This window comes from Lycium ferocissimum, unplaced genomic scaffold (genome assembly GCF_029784015.1).
Source record: "Lycium ferocissimum isolate CSIRO_LF1 unplaced genomic scaffold, AGI_CSIRO_Lferr_CH_V1 ctg26640, whole genome shotgun sequence".
In the NCBI taxonomy this organism is placed as follows: Eukaryota; Viridiplantae; Streptophyta; class Magnoliopsida; order Solanales; family Solanaceae; genus Lycium; species Lycium ferocissimum.
The window spans coordinates 1-6,815 of record NW_026723065.1 but is presented as its reverse complement, the minus strand read 5'-3'; the positions used below and the strand labels follow the sequence as shown (position 1 = coordinate 6,815).

Here is a 6,815-nt window from a genome sequence, read left to right as displayed (position 1 = left end):
AGATGAACCCAAACGATATAAAACAATCTTCTGTTTTCTTTATGAAGACGATGATAATCATATTTGCCCCGTCTTTTCAGATCTCGATGTGCCATATCTCACCTCCACTCGTAGTAGGAATTATGATCAGCTCATTGGTCCATGCCATGGTTTGATTGCTCTGGTGAGTAACACTAGCGCCGTCTTATTTAATCCAGCTACAAGAATTAGAGTGTTCTACCTGATGGAAATCAGCATGGAATGAAACAAATGTGATCGAACTTGCATGTACGTACATAGACAACACATAATCAAAGATTTTAATCAAACATAAAATTGATACTTATCTCCTTGAGCGTGACCGCGGCCGCAAATCGAACCTTCAAGCACGAGCAAAAGCGTCCACGTGTTCATCCTCTGGGCAAACAACAGGTCGTCACAGAACCCGAATAATACTTTAATTTGTGAAATTCATGTGGGCGAATTTGTATGGAAAAGTTGAAGAAACTTCTAAAAACTCTTAGGCCTCGTTATGGAATAAGTTATTTTATAACTACCGTTTAGGGTTTTTACCCTTTTCCAAAACCCGTTTCTTTTATTTTCCACTAAGAAATAATATTCCATTTAATTCTTTATTATTTGGGCACGCAGGGACCACAAATTTAATTAACGAGTTTCTATTATGGAATTAATTCAAAAATCCGAATTAATCCTACCATAATAAATTACGAATTATTCCACTAAAAAAATCGTAAATCGCACTCCTCGCTCAATTTCAAAACCATACATTAAAACTTATTTAACTCCCCCATGTTAAGATACAGATACTAATCAATTAAATCAAATTACCGACAATTTAATTCATTGACTAATTGAATCCTTTATATTTCTCGCTTAACTTACATCATGCGACTTGATACAAAATCCACCTCGCAGGTTTTCATACGAGACTTAAAAGCATCCATAAAGGGGTATCATTCTCAAAAGTCGAGACACGGATTCTATCAGCTTAATTATTATTTCACAAATGTAATTTGCCATTATCCAATTTATCAGGAATACACATAGACCGCAATGAGTCGTACCTTTTAATAAATCAAAATAATAAAACAAATCACATTGATCATAATAATTATATCTAGATTATAGTATAAGTACATTTAATGAACTAGAGAATTTGTTTTATATATTCAGCATAAAAACACTTATCTCTACTTGTCCCGTTCAATACATACAAAATGTAATTACGAAAGACGTACATTATCATACCGTTCCCATAATGAAGATACATTATATTAATCTAGTGCTACAATCATACCGATGACTTGTCCAATTTCCATCTTAGATTGTGAACATAAATTTTATACTTATAAGAACCGACGATTTAATTGCAGTATAAGCTAAACTCTATACACTAAATCATTTACTATATGTAAGAAGCGACACACATATTAATACATGATCTATTTAAATCTTTATTAAACAATGAATAAATAATTGTTCTATAATAAATACTATATCCAAACACATGGTTAAAGTATATATCCCAACAATCTCCCACTTAGATTTTTAACCATGACAATTGTTAGAATATACTATGTCTAAATGCATGATTAATGGTATATACCCCCAACACTACCACCTAGTCCTTTTGGCAGTCCACCGGGTTTTTGTCGTTACATTGAAGGTGTTGGGTTTGGCTTTGATCCCATTAAGAATGACTACAAGGTTGTTAAGATTGCAGAAGTCTACATGGATCCTCCATACAAAGATCCTAACGCGAGGGGAAAAATGTTGAGGTTTATGACCTGTGGATAGATTCTGAGAGAATTGGATCACCTGGATCAACAGTTGCCCACGATGAATTGGTTGCCTTGTTCTGAGATATTTTACAAGGACTCTTGTCATTGGTTTGCAATTCCAGACACAGACATTGTTGCAATTCTTTGTTTTGACATAAGGACCGACATATTCCGCAACATGAAAATGCCTAAAAGTTGTGGTTTCTTTGGCAGAGCGTGTTATAGCCTCATAACTTTAAATGAGTGTCTAACGTTGATTTCCTATCCTGATCCAAGATCCGAGATTGACCCAAAACAAGATTCGATGGACATTTGGATAATGAGAGAATATGGTGTATACAACTCTTGGATTAAGAAATACACAATTGGACCTCTTCTTATTGAATCTCCGTTAGCTGGTTGGAAGTATCACTTGTTGATTTTTCAGAGTACAACTGGATTTCTGATTTCCTATGATCTTAATTCTGGGAAAAACAGGGAATTTAATTTACATGATTCTCCTCAAAGTTTGAGAGTTGCTGCTTACAGGGAAAACTTGATTCCAGTTCCACGAGGAAGTGAGCATAGCACCCAATTAGTTCAAAAAAATTCTAGAGAAGGTATAGCTCTTCAATTTTAGCGTTCACAAATTAGCACCTTTTTTTTGTTAGAAAAGGAAATATTTCACAAATACATCTACAGAGGATTCAGTTGTGGCCGTGCCACCATATTACAGCTATTGGTTACATTATCTAAAGATAACATAGTACTACTTGTATAGTTGTATTACATTATCTAAAGATGCATAGTACTACAATATTACGTGCTATCATTGCTTTGACCCTTCTAACGGACGTGTTTCCATTCTTCTCAGCGCACAAATACTCCATCATACGGAGTGTACCAAAAAAGCGTAGTCGAATTTGGGCTTCCAAGTTCCAACAGTGGTGGCAACTATTGCTGCTAGTCTATAGACGTGGTCCATCGGGATTACCCAGCTGCGGGAGGAGGGACCAGCAGCCATCAACAAGCGATGAGTATTGTACGTTTGACCTGTATAGTGATTTAGTTATCTCCTGACATAGTAGCACCTTATTATCGACATTTTGCATTGCGAATTTAGCAGGATCCACGTATCATCATATCATACTATACTAAAAGGAGAATATGAATTTAACACTCCAAAAAAAATTGTAAGAATTAAAGTTTAACGCAATAAAAAAATTACCAGTGTGACCTTTGCGACTAAATTAATACATTGCGACCAAATCAAAATTTACAGGTCAATAGGGTTATATTTTTTTGTATAATTTTAAAGTTTTGAAATTTTATGTTTTTTTTTTCATACTTTGACCAAATATTAGTCATGTTCCAAAACGCTGAATATCAATATTTATAGAACATGATATTTTTCGAACAATAATGTAGGCTAATACATCAAGTAATGAACGTTTGATTATCATTTTAGGTATTGTAAAGTGCCCTTGAAGTAAGTTTTGTTTGTTTGAATCTTGTTATCTAGAGGTTTAAGTGTTTTATTTATAATTAGTTTAGGATGTCATGCGAGTTAGTTATAAATGATAACAAAGAGTAAAATAATATTTATCATTAAGAAGTAGATACGCAAAAATTATACTTAATTTAAACCATGCATCATGCACCCAAGTTGTTTTCTCAATTCTCCCACCTAGGTTTGATCCCTGGTGGTTGGGATAAAAAAAAGATGGCTAAACCACCAAGCCAAGTTTGTGAAAGTGACAATGTAGACATTTTTTATTATTTATAAAGTTCACTAATGCCATCTAACTTTTTTTCATAAATTGAATTTCGAACCTTAAAATTGACATTCAAAATATCACTACCACAGATTACCATCTTCAAATATATTTTATCACAGATTTTTACTAAAGATGAATGAAAATTGTGCACCAATTTGGGGAAAATTCAAATTGAACCGGAAAAAAGACGTTTGTCTAAAAATTGGCCCAATTTACGCAAAATTCAAATTGAACGGGAAAAAAGACGTTTTTCGCAAAAATACGCAAAATCGAAAAGAAAAAAAAATCGCCGGAAACGGACGTCCGAGCTCAAAGTTATGACCGTTTAAAGTTTCACCAATTTACAACTACTTTTTCTCCCTGTACTCATGATTTGATAATTTTATCTTAGCAATTTATATAACTATTTAAGTCTAATGGATAAAAAATTTATGGGACTTGCATTACTGCGTTACTCAAACGTTTTTTTTAATGACATCATTAACGCAGTAAATTACTGCGCTATAGAATAAAACACTTAAACCTAAAGATAACAAGTTTTCAAACAAACAAAACTTACTTCGGAGCACTTTACAACCCCTAAAACGACGATCCAAACGTTTACATATACTTGATGTATTTGAATGCATTATTGTTCACAAAAATATTATCATGTTCTATATAAAATATTGATATTCCAGCATTTTGGAAACATGACTAATTCTTTGGTCAAAGTATGGAAAAACGTGAAATTTCAAAACTTTAAAATTGTACAAAAAAAAAATATAACCCCTATTGACTTAACGGTAAATTTGCAGTTTGGACCTATTGCGCACTAATTTAGTGAAGGTTACTTTGGTAGCTTTTTTTTTATTGCGTTATTTTGGTCCCTACAGTCACTTTTGGGGTCATTAAGTTGCGGACTCATATTAAAAGTTGGAAGGTTCTAAGACAAAGTTGAATTACTAAAATGTCAATCGAAAGTTAAAGGACCAATTTATCCTTTACTTGGAAATTATTCATATAATATTTTTGTACTAAAACGTAAATGCACCTTTCAGAAAATAATAAAGTAAATAGTAAAACTTAAAAGATGAATGAAATCATTATTATTAAAATCTGAAGAATGTGAATAGTTAACGTTGCATTAAAAGCACAATAAAAGACCATATTCATCTATTAAAACCAAACTTATACATAAGTATAATGGGAATGAAGGGATAGGAAAGAAAGGAAGAGAAAAAACCAAGAATTTTGTGGATTAGCTTGTGGGGCACGAGGTAGATGCTGGAGGATTGATTCCTGTCATCTTGAGTGATATATTAATTATTTTAGGATTGATTCTTGTCATCATGAATGATACATTAGTTACTTATTTATTAAGTTAATTACTTTACATCATTTCATATATACAACGTGTATATATATGAACATAGAAAACCCAAATAAATATATAATTATGTGGGAATATTGCTGCTAGTCATCTCGAAGGGTATACGATTTATGTATTTATTTATTGTGATTTGAGGATAAGTCATATAAAAAGTCAGTTTAAGCTCTACATAATCTATATCTATTTATAAATATAAAGTTAGGCATAGACAAGGTGATGTGACACGTCTCTATGACCAGCATTTGCATTTATCTTTTTTCTCCTTTTTGGCATTTTTCTCATTTTTTGGTTAATTTCTGCTAATAACAGCCTTTTACTGTAGCATTTAAGCCCACGTCTGAATCAATCCAAATAAACCTTTTGTTGAATCAGCCCACGATCAAAAAGCAACTAAATAACCCATAAATGGGCACATTTAAAGTTTAAGTTTTTTTTTTTCCAGCTTTGATTACATATGATTATTACTTAATTCTTATCAACCATATGATAAGTAGCACAAATTTAATCTTTACTTCCCTAACCCACAGCCGATTTTACCATTCTCTCTCACGCCAAGTGAGTTCTTTTGGCTCTCTCTTTCCATTTTATTGTTATAAATTCTTAGAACATTATATAGATACACTTTTTGTAGATTTTTAGAACATTACATTGTTATACTTTACTAGTCTCTATAAAGGTGTTAGCCAGACGTTATCCGCAATCAATCCAATCATATTAAAGAATATTAGACAATATATTTATATTTAATTTATGAGTTACAAAAATATTACTATAATATAGGATTCTATCTACTTAATACTTCTTTGCAATTGATGTTTTTGAAATTTTCTTCTTTTTTCCCATATAGAAAGCATGTTACGACTATGATAATCCTATATTATAGATTAAGTGATCATATGTTTATTTATTGTCATGGGATAAAAAGATTAAAAATCGAAAAAAACAAAATTAAATCAATTAGTTTTAGAATATTAGTTATGGAATCATCACTTTCTATCTATTTAATATTTCTTCATTACTTAATTTAAAGGGTAAAATAATCAATTGATTTTTGGGGCTATTCTTTTTCTATCCCCTATTTTATTTAAGATACGTATTGGTTTTCCCCAAAACTACCTCGATGGTCATTCGGGGTTGGCTTATCATAAAAAAATCATTTTCTATTATTATTTTTTTAAAATCATCCCAACTTAAAGTTTATAAAAAAAGGACTTTTTTTTTTAATTTTGTTTACATAAAAGTCATCCCAAATTAAAGTTTATAACAAAAAGTACTTTTTTTTTTTTGTTTGTAAAAATCTTTTAAAGTTTATCAAAAAATAAAAAAAAAATTTTTTGTACGTAAAAATCATCCCAAATTAAAATTTATCCCCAAAAATTTTTTTTTTCTTTTTTTATGTAAATGTCATCCAACTTTGGGTTTAAATACATAGTAAATCTCCTTTTAATTTCATATTTTTAAAAAAATTTACATAACTTAAAAAAGAAAAGTATTTTATGTGATAAACTCAAATCAATAACAACCGGTGAAATCTTTTTCATCGTCTATGCAAAAACCGTATAATATTTTTTTTTTTTAAAATAATGGCTAACATAAAATTTGAAATCAACTAAAAAAATAGAAGGTTAGATAAATTCTAACATTTACCATCCTTTTTTAGATATTATCAAAATTGTGGATGTCTATTTTGGAGAAATATTAGGGCTAATAACTTTGGGGAAAGTCAATTTCTATAAATAGAGTGTTCCCCCCATTTTATTTCATTAAGAGAAATAAGAACTCTTTCCCCCTTCTATTTTTTTTAATATTTTTTTCTTCTTTATTATTTTATAACCTTATCGCACAACTTACCCTTTTCAAGAAATTTTAAAGGTAAGGTTATTTTTATTTTCTCTATTTTTGGTC

General features: G+C 30.7%; 1 pseudogene; it reads left to right on the top strand.

The window, feature by feature from the left end:
• The first annotated feature begins 10 nt into the window (after positions 1 to 10).
• Positions 11 to 2,567, top strand: LOC132043640 (F-box protein CPR1-like; annotated as a pseudogene).
• Positions 2,568 to 6,815: the final 4,248 nt, after the last annotated feature.